Raw genomic sequence first — 20,653 nt, forward strand, 5'->3', positions numbered from 1 at the left:
GCAAGACATAGCAGAGTCCATAAACATCCTTTCAGACTCAGCATATGTTGTCCAGGTTACTCAATTGATTGAAACAGCTCTTATCAAACCTAACATAAATCAGATTCTTTATAAGCTTTTTCACAAACTTCAACAAGTAATTAGAAATAGAAAAAGTCCATTTTTCATCACTCATATTCAATCTCATTCAAACTTACTTGGACCATTATTACAAGGCAATAATGCTGCTGATAAATTAGTCACTCCTGTTCTACAGGAAGCTATTCAATTTCACAACCTAACCCATATAAATGCAGCCAGCCTCAAGGCTCATTCTCCTTTAACATGGACACAAACTAGGGACATTGTTCAAACTTGTCCATCTTGTCAAATTCTTAATAATCCAAAACAATTGGAACCTGGAGTAAATTCCCGTGTTTAACTGTTAACTCTCTGTGGCAAATGGATGTGACTCATATCTCCTCTTTTGGAAAATTATGTTAGGTTCATGTCTCTGTAGATACTTGTTCAGGATTCATTTGGGCTACAGCTCAGATGGGAGGAACTGCTCGACACATAAGACAACATTTGTTAGCTTGCTTTGCTGTAATGGGACTTCCCCAGTCTCTAAAAACAGATAATGCTCCTGCTTATACTAGTATCTCCCTTAAAAGGTTTCTAGATACTTGGAGTATTTCTCATACTGCAGGACTTCCTTATAACCCCCAGGGGCAGGCTTTAGTCCAGTGAGCAAATCAAACCCTTAAACTCATGTTACAAAAACAAAAAGAAGACAGGGAGACACCACAGGTGCAGTTATACAAAGCATTATTCACTCTTAATTTTCCTAACTGTGGAACAACCCTGAAAGGGATAGCAGCTGAAAGGCATTTCCAAACTAATTCTAAAACTCAAATCCAAACTCTCTGAAAAACCTTTAATTTGGTGGAATGATCCACTGACCAATAAATAGTCAACAGGGAAGTTGTTAACTTGGGGAAGAAGGTTTGCTTGTATTTCTCCAGAAGATGCAGAATGTCCTGTGTGGGTACCAGCTCATTGGATAAAGCCATACCAAGAATGCCAAGAGACAATGAAAGTTCCTAAGGAACCCAGAACCAGTCATGCAAATGGAGAGACTGATGCTGAAAACTGTATAGCTGGGTCCCATTCTGAAGGTTAGAGCAGCTTCACCTCCCACCAGGGAGTGAGTTAAAAATCTAAAGCCGAACAACAGCTGAAAAAGAGCTCAGTTACTTCTTATGTCAGGATTGAGTCTTTGCCTGATATGTATGCTTTGCTGGTATTCTTACAAAAAGTGTTTAAGCATGCAGAAAGTTTTATAGGTTAGAAAGACTTTACATTAAGTTATTAAACAAAAGAAAGAAAGGAAGAAAAAACTGCTTTTGTGTTTATCTGTTCAGCGTTAGTGTGTGTGTGGTAATTGTTTCAGTGTGTGTTGTAATGGTTTTTGTGATTGTTCATTGTCAGTGTATATTTTGGTACCTCTGGATGGTGATATAATTTGATAAATAAAATTTGCTAAAAGAGCTCTATTAAAAAATACTACTACTACTAATAATAAGCGCTTATACTATTACCTGAGTTTAAAATGTTAATGAGATCTCTATAGTTGTAAGTCTTGTATAATAAAATGCATATAGCAAGTTGTAAAAGTATTGTGGCAGCATTCAGTGAGATAATATGTTTCATATAAGCAAAATAATCCTCAATGAATACAAAATGTGCAAAAACTGTATGAAAAGGGCAACAATGGACTTTCACATTTCTTCAAGGCTTTCTGCCCTGGACTGATGGCAATGAATCTGGCTGCATAGAAGAAACCTGCGGCAGTGACCCTACTAAGAAACAGCAGAGACAAGGGTATCTTAAAGGCCTGGAATAGGCAAACAATTGGGACAAGCTTTAAGGTCCCTGCTACTCTATCAAATTCTTAAATGTTGTTTGGTTGAGTAAGACAAAACTATGCTTTCTGCTGTAATCGATGTAGTACAATATTTTCTCATGTTAACAGAATTTGTAATACTGTTGGAATACTGAAAATCTTTTATCCCTCACTCAGGTGTGTTAATTAGGAAAGGTCCTTCATGGGAGTAGGAAGATCTCCAGCAGGCTGTGGGAAAAAGAAAAAAGAAAAAGAAAAGAAAAAGGTGGAGGAGAAAGTGGATATTGACTTAGTCTATGAATTGGATATGGCCAGCACCAATATTGGCTTTGGGTGGGGTTTGTGGCACAGGAAACATTCTAATTGAGTACCCCTTAGGCTATAGTCTCAAATGTGGGAAGAGAAAATAAGTACAGTATAAAAAAGCATAGAGTGAAAAGCTTAACCCAATAGTGTCTGGTTACTCTGAAGACTGCCATCCCTATCCAGAGGAGGATTGCAAATACTGAAAACAAGACAAAAATGATGGACTGCTGTGAATCACCCTCGATGGGGGAGAGATCTGTGGAAGAACATCTGGGACACCTGCCAGCAGTGACAGGTAACTGTCTGTCATGTCCCTGCCTACTCCTCTAACATCCTTCTCAGGACTGTTGAAGCAGATGCCTCATGAAGATCAAGAGCCAACAATTGAGACCTGAAAAGAAGCAGAGTGGCACCACCAGAAAGGCAAAAGTCATGAGTACCAGACCTTGTGGCACCTAGCCCAGTGGTTCCAGCTGCCTGTTGTTCACCAGCAGTTTGTGGACATCACCCATGAGTGTCCTTCATGCTCACTTCAATGACTGTGGCATCAGTCCCCTCCTGCTCTTAGGAAAGGCAAGATATGCTTTCGCTGCTATAGACACTACAGTGGGACTCTTAAAACAAGCCAGCTATTGTTTTCTGCTGGGAAATTGAGTCCTCACAATGATGGACTAAGCTAATTCAACACTGAGTTGTGAACTCAGGTCCAGTGAAGATGCTAAGAGCAGGACCAATGAAGGCATTGAAATAATGTGATAAACTTCCTGCTGCCCCACAGCCCAAAACAGGGAAAGTAACAATAATTTGTCATTGCTATACCTCAAACTATACAAATTGGGGAAAATGAGGTCAGTTTTGATCAAGTACTGGCCTATATAGCCTTGCTGGTAAGAAATCGTAAGCCCATGAGAGATGAATCATCTGTTACTTGGAAGTTTGTATAAATCTGGTGTAGTTATGGATTATGTATAAAGTACTGTTCTCTGATTTGATATTGTTACTTAAACGATAAGCACGCAACAAGCCCTTTGGGGTATGAGGCAGTAAGAACCCACCTAATCTGCCTTGTTGCTTTATAAAAACAAAAAGGGGGATATGTTATGGGAAACTGGCTTACCTATTTGTTGCTTCCTGTTACTGTAGATGATGTTGTAATTGCTTCCTGTTACTGTAAATGTTACCTTATTGTAGATGTTGCAATTGCTTCCTGTTATTGTAAATGTTACAGTTGCTTCCTGCTATTGTAAAAGATGTTACAAGTTGCTTCCTGCTATTGTAAAAGATGTTGCAAGTTGCTTCCTGTAGCAAACAGCTGCTCATTAGCTTTCAAATAAATATGATATGGAAACTTGGGTTGAGGTTCTCAGTTTCAGAAGCTGTGAAGCCCCCGGTCCCATTTTTGTTTCCTCTCTTGTGTCTTTCTTTCCGTCCTTTTATTTCTTTTTTTTTTTTTTAATATATTTTGTTCATCATTTTATTTTTTTTAATTTTTAATTTTTATTTCTTTTTATTTATTTATTTATTTACTTATTTATTTATTTATTTATTTATTTATCTCCCTCCCACCCCACCCCACTTGCTGTGTGTTCTTCTTTGTCCACTTCTGTTGTTGTCAGTGGCACGGGATTCTGTGTTTCTTTTTTTGCATCATCTTGTTGTGTCAGCTCTCCTCCAAATGGCGCCGCACACACAGAGAGCTGTCCTTTTATTTCTTCAGTTCTGTGTTGCCTTCCCTTCGTGCAGACCTATTGCTGAGCTGGTCTCAGCATTACATCATAGTCCTCTCATGGGCAGTTTTTTCTTCCTGAGTATGGGTCACATGCCTTTGAATGTCTCTTTTTAAATTTTTTGAATAAAAAAATTTTAATAACCGAACATTTTAGGTAATATAGAAATTCTAAATATTTGTTTTCTCATTCCTCCTCCCCCATGGTTATTTTTGTATGCCATTGTTATTGCTTATTTTTTTAGTGACTTGGCTAAACTATTTCAGTGAAGTCTATTCCCCCTTTCCTGCCCCCATAGTGTGAAGCCTCTGATGAGGTCTTCAGAGGGCAGAACCTGGGCATGTGCACAGTTACCTTGTGATGAAAATGGTTTTGGGGGGTTTCTGTTTGACTGTGTCTTTCCTTGAACTCTCTGTTAAGCTGTATACTTCTGTTGGCATCAACCCAGCTGTTAGGCTCCACTAATTGCTGGCTGGTGGCTTTATGGTTTGGGCAATGCCCTGGGATATAATGGAAGACTTTTATTTTTCTGTTCTCTGCCCTTAGCTGTGTTTCCACCACATCGCTCACTCTACAGTTTCATTGTTCTTCTCCCTGCAGATTAAATCCTTTGTTCCATAGGGTAGATGGGTTTGGGGAAATTTTGGCTGTGGCTGTTCTTCCCCTGACTCAGCCATCACAATGAGGGAAGCATTCTCAGGATTCTCCTAGATATTCCTGGAAGCTCCTGGTTCCTGTGGGAAAACTCTGTAGGAGGGTGTGAACATTCACAAGCTATTTCTCCAGATATATATATCTTACCACATATTATTATTTAGCCCATTTTACTGTGTCCAAAAAATGAGGCATTATGTAAATGTAACTTCACCCCTATATAATATTAGTCTACCCCTCATTATTTATTGGACAAAACAGTCCTTTCCTGGCGATTTTAAAGTTGTCTTCCCCACACAGTTTCAAACAGGCTGGTGCTACATCAGGGAAAACTAGTCCTACCATCAGAAGGTCAACCAATTCATGTTAGCAAATGCCCTCAAGGTCACATGATTGACTCTATAGAGGGGCCTCCCACACACAGCTCCGGGGGCTCAGAATGCAAGGGTTCTGAAGACCCCTTCTGAGATTTCCGTGGACCCGTCTCTATCAGGCTCGCTTCCACTTGGTCCCAAGAACGCCTGAAATCAACCTCGATCACAGGTCTAAGCCACAATCCTTTTGGTGCACTGCACTAGCGCACTCCTAGCATATAGTATATACTAATACGAATACGCCCAATACAGGCGGCAACTCCCAAAAGACTCCGGGACTCGGACGCTAAGCCTGGCTGCCATCCTTAAGGTCGCAGGTCTCTGCCTACGAAGACCTCTCCTGTGCTGGACTACGTTTCCCACAAGGCACCGCGGCCAGGGATAATGTGGCCTGGACTACATTTCCCACTAGGCACCGCGGTCAGGGGTACTCTGGCCTGGACTACGTTTTCCACAGGATATCGAGATAACTTGGATCCGCGTCAGGTCTAACGTTGTGTCTTGTTGCGCGCGTGGGCGAGTCGGAAATGAAGAGAATCGAGGAAGGAAGCTAAGGGAAAAGTTCTGCAGTCCAAGACAGGCTAGATTCGACCCTGAGTGGCGGTGAGAATGGGGAAGCAGGAGGCGCCCAACGCGAGGAGGCTTGCAGTCTTGGTAAGTCTGCCTAGATCGAGTATTGCATCTGATACAGTACTAGAAACACAGGATAGAGACTCCAAGAATAGGATTCCTCTGTGGGAGGAGCTCCCCAGGGGTTCTCCGCGTTACGTGTTCGAGAATTCCAGCTTCCGCTTGTGCTCTGACCCCAGAACCTGCTGTGAACATTAATATAGATTCCTTCCCCTTTCTTCATTCAGGTTTTGTGTACGAAGTCACGGCAGGTGTAGCCTAGGAAGATGGAACAGAATGAAACTCAGTATTGTGGTGGTTCTAGATCATTTCCCTTCAGGTTTCTATGGAACAGAGGCTACAAAAATATGAAATTAAATGTGATGTGTGATGAATGCAATAATGTATGTAAAGTAAAATAAATGTGCTTTTCATTACGAAAAAAAAAAGTGATTTGTGCCTGCAAATTAAGAAAGTGAGCCAAAGGCTTGTTTTCCAGAAGAGAAATTCTTACTAGAGTCCTTTGTATTTATGGGTTTACATGGGACCACAAACCCCTTGAAATTGTATGGAGAATTGCTGTGTATATTTGTGAATTTGTATTTTTTCTAGGGTATTCATAAATCAAAACATTTAGACCAAGGTTTAAGATCCGAATCAAAGGTTGTTTTATTTTGGAATGGTCTTGCACAAAAATTAGTGACCAAGATAATGGAAATATTTAAGAAAATCTCACCATAGCAGTGGGATCAGATATTATGCTCTGCAGATAAAAAAAAACAACTATGTTTGTAAAAGATTAGTCATTAAAAGGGAAAATGGCTATGATTGAATAAGCAGTATTCATTGTTGTGGATAGTAGTATTTGAGAAAATTTAAATTGGTTATTTAGAGAAGAATGGAAAGGGTAGAGCTATAATAAGTATCCTCTGTGTACCCAAAACAATGCAGCCTATTTTGCATACATATTGTCTTAAAATCTGCCAAATCCATCTACCTTTCCATTAATGGAAGACTCTTTATAGTGAAATGTGTCTAATTTTATTGATGCCATACTGCTAAAGGACAGGTAAATATTATTTTTTTTCAATCACAGTGATTTTTCATGCCAAGCCTAGTATTTACATATTTTTTTTAATGACTAAAATGTACCCTCACCCCATAATAATGTTTTGGAATTTTTTTAATCAAATCAGTTTTATTGATACATAATAGTAAAGCATACAATCCATCCAAAGTGTGCAATCATTGGTACTTAGCATAATCACATAGTTATGCATTCATCACTTCAATCATTAGAGCATTTTCATTATTTCAATAATATAAACACAAAACATACAAAAATTAAAAATATTTTCAATACTTTTAAATATTTTTATGTTGTATATATGTTGATATAATTAAGGAAGAGTTGTGGGGAAGCAGACTTGGCCCAGTGGTATCCGTCTACCACATTGTAGGTCTGCGGTTCAAACCTCGGGGCCTCCCTGACCTGTGTGGAGCTGGCCCATGTGCAGTGCTGATGTGCGCAAGGAGTGCCCTGCCATGCAGGGGTGTCCCCGCGTAGGGGAGCCCCACGTGCAAGGAGTGCGCCCCGTAAGGAGAGCCGCCCAGCGTGAAAGAAAAGTTCAGCCTGCCCAGGAATGGTGCCACACACACGGAGAGCTGATGCAACAAGATGACACAACAAAAAGAAACAGATTCCCGTGCTGCTGACAACAACAGAAGCGGACAAAGAAGATGACGCAGCAAATAGACACAGAGAACAGACACCTGGGGGTGGGGAAGGGGAGAGAAATAAATAAATCTTTAAAAATAAATAAATAAAATAGCTTACTGCAGTCTGTCTTTTTACCCTTTATGTTACCCTTACTAACAATCTTCATTTCTTTTTTTTTAAAGATTTATTTATTTATTTCTGTCCCCTCTCCCCCCCACCCCAGTTGTCTGTTCTCTGTGTCTGTTTGCTGCGTATTCTTTGTCCGCTTCTGTTGTTGTCAGGCCGGCACAGGAATCTGTGTTTCTTTTTGTTGCGTCATCTTGTTGGCGGCAGCTCTCCGTGTGTGCTGCACCATTCTTGGGCAGGCTGCACTTTCTTTTGTGCCGAGCGGCTCTCCTTACGGGGCGCACTCCTTGCGCATGGGGCTCCCTGCGCAGGGACACCCTGCATGGCAGGGCACTCCTTGCGTGCATCAGCACTGCGCGTGGGCCAGCTCCACACGGATCAAGGAGGCCCGGGGTTTGAACTGCGGACCTCCCATGTGGTAGACGGACGCCCTAACCAGTGGGCCAAGTCTGCTTCCCTAATCTTCATTTCTATACTCTTCTTCCTTCAACTCCTTGAATTAATTTATGAGATTTGTGTGATTATCATTGATTAGTTGTCTTAAATCTTCGTTCTCATCAGGATTTTTGGTTTATTCCTTTGGTTTGGCCCTCTCTTCCTGTTTCATATTATGGCCTGTGATTTTTGCTGTTGTCTAGGCATCTAAGTATGTTGGTGAATTTACTCTGATGGGCAATTTTTCTCTCTTACCCAGTGGTTTTGTTTCATAGGTCTTTGATTTTTGGTTCAACTTATTCTGACTTTAAAATTGTACAGCTTAAATTATCAAAATAGGATGAGGTATTCACTAATAGGGCACAGATTTGCTCCAAGTGGACTGGGATGAGAGACTCCTAAAAGCAGTTTTTCTCTTTGCAGTTTCACCGCCAGCATGGCGCTGTTTGGTGAATCTTTCCACAGGGGTGTCTCCTTCAACTTCCATTTGCCAGTGAATCTGATCTGGCCAGAGCTGAGATTCAAAGCAAGCTCTGCTGAAGAAAAACCACTCTCTGCTCTCTGCTGCACCCTACCTCTTCCCAGGGAAGAAGACATCTGTTCTCTCTCAGTTGGCTGCAGTGAGCCACAGGTTTTATCTAGGCTCTTTACTTTGAGGGTGTGGGATGGGCGCCCTTCTTGGTTGCAGGGGTTAGGAACTCATGGTTTTCATTTTGGCTTCTTTGTCTCTCTGAATGTTGCCCTCCTGAAGAATGCACAGCACTCTTACATTGTGCAGATCCCCAAAGCAGCTCCCTCAGGCAGCTTTTTGCCCTTCATCTCTTGTTTTTGTGAGAGAGTCAAGCCCTGCCTACCTACTCTGATACTATCTTCCTGGAAGCCTATTGATATTTTTAAAAGCACCACTCCTTCATTTATTTGATAATACTGCTCTCTTTCTAATTCAGTACATTCTACTTTCAACATTATTTTTCTGATTTCCTATACTTTGTTGTATATTTTCTGTGATTTGGAGGTTGAGTTTTAACTCATTTTCTTTCATTTTTATTTAAGTTTTTGAGTTCTTTGAGTGTTGATTTTTGAATGCCCATGATTCTGATATGTACTTATTTTTTGTATTGTGATTTAGAATTCATGTGATTTAGATTCTGATATGTACTTATTTTTTGTATTGTGATTTAGAATTCATTTAGAATTTTTATTTTCTTTTTGACCCATCTTTTATTATGGAGTGGGTATTTCCATCTCCAGATGGAAGGTTTTTGGTTTTCTAATATTGTTTTAATTTCTATTGTTGGTGTATTTTGGAGAGAAAGTGTTGTTTGTATTATTTCAGTTTTTTAACACATACCATACTCTAGTCAAAAGAAGATATTTCTTGCCCCCAAGTCATGTCCCACTCATTCAGCACTTTTAAATTTGCTTATGCTATTCTTTCATAGATTATCCTTTAGCCCATACCTGGTAACTCTTTTTTAGATAGTTCTTGACAGTCTTCCTCTAAACTTCTTCATATCATACAGTTACTTTATTTTCCCCAGGGTCCCCAAATGATCCAACTTTCATAAGCACTCATTGGCATAGGCTTCTGGCAGTTGCCAGAATGGTTGACCTTGGTTAAAAGGAAAAGTAAGAAAGGGACTGAGAAAAGATAGAAAGGAAAAAAAAAGAGATTGAACATTTGTGGCACAATTAACTTATTTTTAAAAGTTCATGAGACAATAAGTAAATAAAATCTCCCAGTATCTTCTTTGATATGGAGGACAAAGAAAAGGAAACATGGATGTACATAGTAGGGAGTGAACCACAGTAGTGGAAATGTCTATTTTTTTAATAGAAATTATAATTGGGTAATGATCAGGTATAGATAGTTGCCTTTTTCATTTAATATTTATATATATTTATATTTTATATGAAAACATAGGAAAGAGTATCTTTAATCACTATACTAACAATCACTTTTTAATCACTTTAATAACAAAATGTGAAATATTAGTGGAAGATACTGTCAGTAACAGTTACATAATGATGGTATTAAATATTATATTCAATTTCTTTCCCCAGTGCCTAATATTTGTAGTTATTTTCCTATTCTAATTTCTTCTTTTTAATCTAATGATTTATTCTCTACTATATGTTACAAGGTTATTATATAACATTAAATGAAAGAGGAACTTCACCTATCTGTGGTGATATCTGGGAAAGAAAATTAAGAGATTACAAATGCATAATGACTATATATATATATTTTTTTTTTTTAATTTTTTTATTTTTTATTGAATTTAAAAATATGGAACGCTTCACGAATTTGCGTGTCATCCTTGCGCAGGGGCCATGCTAATCTTCTCTGTATCGTTCCAATTTTAGTATATGTGCTGCCGAAGCGAGCACCATAATGACTATATTATTGAAAACAGAGTTTGAATGCAAGAAATGTATAGCCAGAATATAGAATAAAGCACATGATAGGATTTACAAGTATAACCTTTCTGAGGAAGTATCAGTTAATCTATAGGAAGCAAAATATTTAGACTTGTGAAGATCCCAGGCCACAGGATTCCTGGTAGATAAAAAGAAAAAGGCCAGCAGACAACACTAAGAAAAGAAAAGCATATCCCAGAGGTGGAGTTGGTAAGTAGATGAGAAGCAAAGGTATCTGTAAGTTGATACAAGGCTTTTTATTTAAACAAGGATCTTTTTATCCATGGTAAACACTTTTCAACTTTACTCTAAAAATGTTTAAATAGGGATTCTTAAACTATATGAATGTATAGAGATGATAAAAATGGACATACCAGGACCTAGTTCTAGCTCCACAAATATTGTGATCTACATCCAGTTTTCACAAAGTCAACCTGTCCTAATTTCCAACCTGAATTTCTTATATAAATTCAGATTTAGTAGAACTGGCTGATACCCACTTACTAGAGCCAATTTTGCACACTTTTGCCTAATTCTGGGTTTAGTTGCATCATGTTGGTAGCTTCAGTTGCCCATGGTGGGAATTTATTTACTATAAATTAGGACTTAGTCTATATTTGTAGAGATGTTCATTAAATGTTTACCAGCATACCAACCCATAAGTTCTCATTTTCTGAACTCTCCTTTCACATTTTTGACTCTATAACTGTGTTTTTTAGAGCTCTCCAAACCATTTATCTTTTTCTAATGTGTGACATTTTCAATTTTCTCCTATTTCTACTGTAGAACATTTATTTTTTTCTGACCCAGGAAAACAAAAATGTTTTTTTTATTTCTTTTAGATTTGGAGTCAGGGCATGAAATAATCAGCTATGGAAAAATGTACATTTATAGAAAACATTCATCTTTTACTCTACATAAGAGAATTCATAATAGAGAGAAATGTTATGACTGCCAGGAATGTGGGAAGGATTTTGTCATCATACGGACCTTACAGTGCATCAGAGAATTCATACTGGTTAGAAACCCTACAAATGTAGGGAATGCGGAAAAGCCTTTAGTCATCTTACAGACCATAGAGTACATCAGAGAATTCATACTGGTGAGAAACCCTATGAATGTGAAGATTGTGGGAAGGCCTTTAGTCTTGCCTCAAATCATGCTCAACATGGAAGAATTCATATTGGTGAGAAATCTTATGTATGTTATGAATGTGGGAATGCCTTTAGTGAAGTTGGAAGACTTAAAATATGCCAAGAATTCATACTGGTGAGAAACCCCATGAATGTAAAGAGTGTGGGAAGGCTTTTAGTAGTAGCCACCAACTTACTATACATCATAGATTTCATACTGGTGAGAAACCCTATGAATGTAAGGAATATGGGAAGGCCATTAGTGTGTATGGACAACTTACACTATCAGAATATTCATAGTGGTGTGAAACCCTTTAAATGTAACAAATGCAGGAATTCCTTTAGGCTTAGTTCAATCTTTAAAGTGCATCAGAGAATCCATACTGGAGAGAGACCTTGTGTATGTAAGGACTGGGAAAGCATATATATGTAGTTTACAATGTATAGTAAATCAGTGGTTATATCATTGAGAAACAATTTGAATGAAAAGAATGTGGGAAAGTGTTTAGATATGGTTCAGTTGCCATAAGCCATCACATAATTTATACTAATGTGACCCCTCAGAATGTAAATAATGTTTAAAGTTTTTTAGTTATGACCCCCATGTTCAGATTTAGAAAATTTAGAATGTATTTTATATAACATAAAAGAATGTTTCTCTGTTTATGAATCATCAGAATATTGAAGTAGAAGAAAATTCAGAACTCTTGTTTTGTTTAATGTATGAAATCCTTCCAGCACCAGTCTCTTACTGTTAAACTTGAAAAAATTTCATAACAGAAAACCCCTGTTAAATGAACAGATGTGGGAGAATCTTCAGTTATGATATATATCTAAACCATCATGATTGCTATTCTACTCCTTACATCCTATATGACATTGGGAAAGATATTTATACCTTCAGAGAATGATTTGTAAATGGTGATAATGTTGTCTACATTATACTGGTATTAAATGAGTTACTACATGTAGAAAAGCTGGAAATTATTTGGTGCCTAGTCTATGTTCAATGAAATTAGCTACTATTTTAATATTATTTGTGTTACTATTAGTGAATTTTTATGAGGTAAAGAGTCATCTTATGGGTATAATAAACTTAGAAAAGCTTGATGTAACTTATCCCTCTGAAGTTTAATTAATTCGTTTAGAATAAAATCTGATAGAATGTAAAAATCATGAAAGGATCTTTATAAAGAACTCTTAAAGTGAATGAAAAACTTAATCCTGGAATGATTTTAGATTTATAGACTTAGAAAGTGTGAAAATTTAAAAAATAACCAGCAATCACATTATTTGTTCAGAATTCAAAATTGAATAGAAAATAACAAAAGAATATCCACTTGAAAATTTTCCCTAACTCTTTATTATGAAAAAATGTAAAGATTAGTGAGAGAAGGGTATCTGCATGTGCCCTTGCAGTCCAGTGGAAGCCAGTGGACCAAGAAAGGCTGAGAAGGAGAATCTGGAACTCACGGCTGCCGGAAGGCTCAGACTGTGTGTGCAGAGCTACACTGTAGTGTCAGTGGTGGTCCCAAGAGCAAACACTCACATGATTGTGTATCATCTTCCCAGAGTGGGAGTCTGGTCTTCTTGTGTCCCCTAATCTCTCTCCAGCTGTGTGTTAATATATGGGAAAGGAATTTGTAATGTCACTGGGACATGGGAAGTGGATGTGGCTTAACTGATAGAGCATCTGCCTACCATATAGGAGGTCCAGTGTTTGAACCCAGGGCCTCCTGGTCCATATGGTGAATTGGCCCATGCACAGTGCTGCTGCATGCAAGGAGTGCAATGCCATGCAGGGGTGTCCCCCATATAGGGGAGGCCCATGCACAGGGAGTGTGCCCCTCAAGGAGAGCAGCCCCATGCAAAAAAAGTACAGCCCGCCAAAGACTGACACTGCCCACATGGAGAGCTGACACAGCAAGATGATGCAAGAAAAAGAGAATCAGATTCCTGATGCCACTGAGAATGCAAGCAGACACAGAAGAACACACAGCAAATGGACCCAAGAGAGCAGACAGTGGGGGATAGGGAGAAGGGGGAAGGGAAGAAAAATAAAATAAATCTTAAAAAGATCACTGGGACAGGGAAATTATATTTGTTACATTGAGAGTGTAAGAATGAATTTATTTACTTATTCTTTGCATTAAGATATGTTCAAAATATACCAAATAATTAAAGGTAAAAATAATGTAGAGAAAACCTTATATATGTTTTTGTAATATTTACTTAGGGACAGATTTTCTAAGAAAAACCAAAGAGAAATGCTAAAGAAATATTGAAATTTGACTTGATAATTATCTGTTAACATAGATATCATCCGAATGGCAATCAACAAAATAAAATTAAAGGACAAAAATTTAATAGAATTATTTTTGACATATGGAACCAACAAGCAGATAATCTTGATTCAGTGTTTTTGTCACTCAAGATAATGATCAATACCCAAGAAGGAAAGTAATAATAACTATAAATTCACCATTTACAAAACTAGAAATACAAGTTATCAACAAACACATCAGAGTAACAATTACGTGCCTTCTAGGACTTTATCATACTTGCCATAATGAGAAACCTATGAAAATATTGATCACTCATTTTTTTTCTCAACTCAGTTCATTTTCTGAATCTCCAGATGTATTTTAGCACTCCGTCTTATTTGATTATTTTTTATAGCTTTATTCTCTTTAGGTGAGGTATCCTCTATATTTTCTTTATACTTTTTAAAATAGGTTAACCCAATCTGATCAATTCCATGTATGAAATGATAAGGCAGTAATAAATCATCAAGGAGGTATCCCTCCAGCTCTGTCCATTATTCAAGTAACTTCTGCATTTAGCAATAGTCCAAGAGGTATCCATGACATTTTGGTTAGACTATGCAGAAAGAAGGGAACAAAATCTAAATTCTCTTTGTGGTTTCAAATGGAAGGTCTGGGTGAAGCCAACAAACAATTTGAAAGCGCCCATGATTAGTTATACTGAGATTTTTGTGCTTTCTCAAGAGTAGTTGAAGTTCATCATTTGAAAGAAAGAGGATATTTGGAAGGTAACTTAAAAAGAGTTAGATTTTGGAGTCTTTGAGAAGTGGCTGTGTCATGGCTATACCACTGGTCTGTGTGCTTCAAATACTGTGTGGGTATATATCCCAGAAAATCATGTCTTACAGCTAATCCATCCTGCAGGTGTAAACCTATTGTAAGAGGACCTTTGGATGAGGCTACTTTAGTTAAGGTATTATCCACCTCAATCTGAATGGGTCTTAATCCTCTAACTAGAGTCATTTTAAAAGAATGAAATTCAGTCAGAGAGAAAGCCACAGAAGCAAGAAGCTGAAAGCAACAAAATGCAGGAGAGAAGGGAGAGACCTGCAGATGCCTCCATGCGCCTTGCCATGGGGCAGCAGAATCAAGGATCGCCAGCAGGCAGTCTTTGGGAAGAAAACATTGCCTTGTTGATGTCTAGATTTGGACATTTTTCTCAGCCTCAAAACTGTAAGCTAATAAATTCCCATAGGTAAGCCAACCCATTTCATGATATCTGCTTTCAGCATCCAAGGAAACTAAAACAAATACCAAGTAAAATAAATTATGCTTGTTCCCCACAAACTTTTTTGAGTAGGATGATATAGAAATAATCACCCCTCCCACCCCTGCCACACACATATCTCAAAGTGGAGTAGAATTGTAGAGAAGAAAAAGTGAATTAACACCACATTCATTGCCACATACCCACCAGAAAAACTGAAATTAAAAAGTCAATAACATTAAGTAGTCAGCAAGGGTGTGAAGAAATAGGAATTATCAGATATTGTGATATTGGTTTAAATTGGGGCGGGGGGGGGGGTTAAATGACAATGTCTAAGCTGAAGATATATTTACCTCTGATACAACAGTTCCACTCCTGCTTTATACTGTGCATAAGTACATACTGATGGTAACCAGGATATAGATACAAGAATGTTCACAGCAGGTTATTTGTAGTTGCCAAAAATGGAAACAGCCCAAATGCCCACAGACAATAGAGGGAACAAACAACTGCTTTATTAATCAATGGAATAACTTACAACACTGAACATGAATCTTATATACATCATATGGAGTGAAAGTAGTGAGATTCAACAGAATACATACTATGTTGCTCAAATTATGCAGGCAGAATTAGACTCTACTTTAGGCATGTGAATATATGTAATAAAAGTATAAAGAGAAGCAGTAAAGGGATGAAAATAGTGACATGGATATTGGTAAACACTAGTGGGAAAGAGGAATTTTTGGTCAGTAGGAGAGACTGTAGGTAACTTCTGGGGAGTTGTAGTGCTCTGTTTATCTGGTCAGGTTTCACACAAGGGTTTAATAATACCTTTACATTGTATCTATTTTCTGTTTATATATTGCATAATAAAAATGAAGTTGAGGAAAGGAGGGAAAAAGAAATTTCTCTATCAAGTTCTTTTTTTAAAAATGCTTAATTATATTCATATCTCACAAAACCAAACCCCATATTCTTTTTCACCTTTAACATTAATATAGAACCAATTTTGCTACAAAAAAAATTATCATTTGTAGTTAACTATAGTCTGTAAATTACTTTATTTTTATTTTTCCCATGTGTCACCACATTCTTAAAACCTTGTAGTAGAAGAACATTCCTGTATTATTAACCACAATCCTCATCTACTGCAAAAATCATTGTTATACATTCCCTATATTATCCTCAGCTGCCCTCCAACTGAAATTAATCTCTCTAGACAACTTGCTTCAGCCATGATCATATCCATAAATAAAGTGTTTGTTACATTCATTATAATGTGTTACCATCAAGTCCAACTATTACCACATGTTTACATTTGACCTTATTAAACATTCTACATCCACCATAGTATCCCCCTTCTTATCCCACATTCCATCTACCACCAATTTACATTTCATAATCCAAATCCATAAATCTACAGTGAGACCATACAATAATCATCCTTTTGTGTCTGGCTTATTTCACTTAACATAATATTTCAAGGTTCATTCATGTCAGATGCATCCTAAGTTCATTTCTTCTTGCAGCTGAATAGTTATCCATCATCTGTATATACCATATTTTGTTTACCCATTCATTGGTTGATAGGCACTTAGGTTGTTTCCATCTTTTAGCAATTGTGAATAGTGCCACTATGAACATTGGTATGCAAATATATGTTTGCATCCTTGCTTTCAGTTCTTCTGAATATGTTTCCAGTAGTGGACTTACAGGATCACATGGCATTTCTATATTTAGTTTCCTGAGGAGCCACCAAACTGACTGTCACGGAGGCTGCATCATTTTACACTCCCACCAACAGTGGAGGAGTGTTTCTGTTGTTAGAAAGAAATCTGGAAGAAAATAAGGCTTACCCGATTGTGGAGAAGAAAATAATTTATTCTCAATCTTGCAAGAGGGGGCGCACAACCAGAAAACATGGCTGGCGCGCCAAACAAAGAAAAATGACACAATTTATACCCCTAAGGCTAGCACGCAAGCCCTTCCTCTGTTTCTCCATAGATTGGATACTTCAGAAGTTACAGCATATCTGAGACGATCTCACTTTCCCGCGCAGAAGTTTGTGATTCACCGCTTCCCCCATCACGTTCCAACCATTTTCATTTTCACCTGCTCCCCTTTGCCAAATAAGGAATGGAATTTAGTGCTGAATTGGTATTGACTTAGCTCTTTCTTGGGCATCTTTTTTACTTAAGCCAAGGACTGGCTTAAGCTGGTTTCTTTTATTGCTGTTTAACCCGGGAGTGGGAGACTGAGGCAGTAGGCTGCCAGGTTACATTAATCAATATTTTCTTCCTTTATGTGAAAACTAAACTAATCTTCACTTCTTACACTGTTTCTCCACATTCTCTTCAGCATTTGTAGTTTTCTGGGTTTTTTTCATTAGTGGCCATTTTATAAGATGTGAGATGATAATCTCCTTGTAGTTTTGATTTGCATTTCCCTAATAGCTAGTGATGTTGAACATCTTTTCATGTATCTTTTTGCCATTTGTATTTCTACTTTGGAAAAATGTCTATTCACTTCTTTTTCCCATTTTTGAATTAGGTTCCTTGTCATTTTGTCAGTAAGTTGTGTGATCTTTTTCTATAACACGGAGATCAATCCCTTATGAGATAAATGGTTTCCAAAGATTTTTTGCCATTGAAGTCAAGGAAAGGAAGGAAAAGGGAAAGAAATTTCTCTATTTATCAAGTTCTTAAGGTCATACTTTTAATTCCTCAGATTCTACTCCAAACTGAGATTCTAAAAAGGTAAATTTATTCAGAATGCTCCACTGAATATCAAGTTTTATTCATCAAATTGCTATGATAGAATTGTTTTCCTCTAGCAGGTCATTTATTAATATTATAAGTTGGAGGATTAATAGGCTTTGCAGAATGTATTTATTGACTGGTTTGTTTTCGTTTTGGTGGGGTATTTTTATTTTTGTTGCTTTTATCTATAAAGTAGTTTAGATTGATATTTTTCTTTGTTAGCTCTAACTTGCAGTATGTTTTCTATGTTGAAAATGGAATATGAGATACATTATAATATTAAGCTCAGATTACATATAGTTTTAAAAGTTATCAGAGTGTCTTGAGCAAATGTGGCTAAAGTGGTTGAGTGCCTGCTTTCCACATGGGAGGTCCCAGGTTTGGTGTCCAGTGCCTCCTACAAACAAAAACAAACAACAAGCAAACAAACAAAAACAACTCAGGGGAGCTGATGTGGATCAGTGGTTGAGTGCTGGCTTCCAACATATGAGGTCCTGGATTCAATCCCAAGTTCTGGTACCTAAAAAGAAAGAAAAGTAAATAACAATTTTTCAGAATGATGGAGGATTATTAGGAATTTCTCTGCTTGGGACATTATCCCTATAGTGGAAGCCTGTGCTGTGAAAAACCAAGATAAATTTAATAAAGTTTCTGTCATCTTGTCCATTCCCCTGTATTTTGAGATAGAAAACATTCTGGAATTTACTCAATATCCCAGGTCATGTTTTCCAATCCTGGCAATCCCGGTGGCACTGGAGTCTCATGGAAAGAGTAAGTAATTCAGTTAACTGAACATGATATTGATGATATCAAGCTCTTCAGTTGTTTAACATGACTGGCTGGTATGAGCCCCTCTCAGAAAAGAGTCATGTAGTTACAGCAGGTCTGTGAATATCTTTTGAAAGGACATCTTTTCTATTATTCTGCATTGGTTCCTTCTTTTGTACTTAAGCTAGAAAGAGAGGTAAAAGGAAAAAATAGAATTGGTGTAAAGTAAAAGTGAATCAGAATTCTCTTTCTCTTTGGGCAGAGTTATATGGGAAATTCAGATTCCCTGCCCTGCAATGATTTCCTTTGTGATTGCATTTAAAGACTTGATGTCCAAAATTATTTTTAAGAGAAATAGTTATCAGTTATAGTGACACTTTGAGGTGAGAATTTTTATATAGTTCTGGTAGGAATATTAATTTGGAGTAATAAAAAGTGTTATTTTTCAGGTCATCCTCTCTTAATAATGTATCATAGAAAATAATCCAAAATATACAGGTAATTCAGTATAAGGATATATTAATGCCAGCATTGTTTATAATCACATTAATGTGGGCTGTGGGTGGGAAGCTCTTTATCTCTTTGTAGATAACCTAAGCTGTCTGTGACTTGTGGGTATGGGAAGCAATCCTGCCCTTGGTGACCATGGCAACGACTCCAGTCCCAGGAAACAGTTTAGCAATGCAAACTCTATAAACTTTAAATATTCAGGGAAAATGCAAACCAAATGTGCTAAAAGCTTATCTAGAATGTATAAGGTCCACGCTAAAAGCTTACCTAGGATGTGGACGATATATGCTAATTCAAGCCTATTGAGCACTGAAACAAAGAACAATTTAACCCTTCCTCTCTGTATAAAAGGAACTCAAAATTCTTGTTCAGGGCTCGGGTTTGAAACAGAAAGCTCCCGAGTCCGGCCCGCCGTCAATAAATCATTTTTCCTTCTCAAAATCATTCCTGAGTCCTGGCCTTTCTATACACAAATAATTGAACCTCTCTCAACTTCTACAACAACATAATATTAGAAACAATTATATGCCTAAAAGATTGGGCTGGTTAAATAAATAACGAAATGCCTCTAATATAATTAAGCAGCTATTAAAATGTTTATAGAGGGTTTGGTATTTTGTAAATGAGAAATTTTTTATTATATTAAGTGCCAAATGCAGGATATAATTACATATTACCTAGTAATGCACGCGCGCGTGCACACACACACTTCTTAAAATGCACAAAATGAAATGTTCATATTGTTGTTTTTGTACAAGTGTCTAATGGGTGGTTTGTCTCTCTGTTAAGCCCCAAAACTGGGCCTTTGGGAATAACCAGAGAAAAAACTTTTAACATGAGAGCTAGGCAGAACTTACATTTATTATGTCTACAGCGACTCAGACCTGACTCCCTGTGCTGTGGTTTCACTCTTGCTTAAATACCTAAGTTACTACTTAGTATTTGCTTTGATTATGCATTAGCTTTTATGCATATAAACATGAACACACATAGCTAGTTATATGTATGAGTAGCTATATGTGTTCAATATAATCAATATATGATTATATTGTATGATTAGTATGTTCAGGAAATCATGCTAACACATACATTGCCTGACCAAAAAAGGGGCAGATAACTCCACCCCAGGGTGGGAGTTTTACTATGCTAATTAAGCAAGTTGAAGTGAGGATAGCAAAGGGCTTTTGCGCAGGTCCAGCCAACTGGTTGAAGCTGGTTTTCATACTTCATTGCTTCAACAGGATATATTCAACCACAAGAACTGGAATTTGGCCCCAAGAGAGCGTTCCATCTCATTATCTTCTGATTTACATATAACTCTTTCCTTTGTATTCTAGCAACAGGGAGAGAAACAAGTTACTTTCAGGTATTCAGTCATTCTGCAGCCATCATCTCCTTTTTATTGTTTTTGTGATTTCCGAATTTTCTCAGATACTAATTTTTATAATGAAATTGCAAAACTCTTTCATGTTGCTTCCTTCTTCCTTTCTTATTATTTTTTTCCCATTCCATGAGTTTCAGTATCCACACTGGGTAGGATTTTTATAAAACTCACTTAAGCCTCAAATAGACATGCTAGATCATGTTCTCAGCCTCATTTTTATGCATTGCCAGAAGTTGAGCTACCCAACCTTCTCTGATCTGGAGTATGGTTTTGGAATTTACTGTTTAACTTTGTACACATTATGTAAC

At 37.3% G+C, this 20,653-nt stretch overlaps 1 long non-coding RNA gene and 1 other non-coding gene across 2 annotated transcripts in view; one reads left to right on the forward strand and one right to left on the reverse strand.

Annotated features, from left to right (window-relative positions):
- Positions 1 to 5,370: 5,370 nt before the first annotated feature.
- LOC105746157 (uncharacterized) overlaps positions 5,371 to 20,653 on the forward strand; it is a 55,158-nt gene continuing 39,875 nt past the window's right edge. Inside the window, exon 1 of the long non-coding RNA XR_011646330.1 lies at positions 5,371 to 5,600. This is a non-coding gene — a long non-coding RNA (uncharacterized lncRNA). The remainder of the gene's footprint in view (positions 5,601 to 20,653) is intronic.
- LOC111764219 (U6 spliceosomal RNA) lies at positions 10,121 to 10,227 on the reverse strand. The gene has a single exon (XR_002796886.1). It is a non-coding gene; the product is annotated as a U6 spliceosomal RNA (small nuclear RNA).

Source organism: Dasypus novemcinctus, chromosome 18 (genome assembly GCF_030445035.2).
Source record: "Dasypus novemcinctus isolate mDasNov1 chromosome 18, mDasNov1.1.hap2, whole genome shotgun sequence".
Taxonomy (NCBI): domain Eukaryota; kingdom Metazoa; phylum Chordata; class Mammalia; order Cingulata; family Dasypodidae; genus Dasypus; species Dasypus novemcinctus.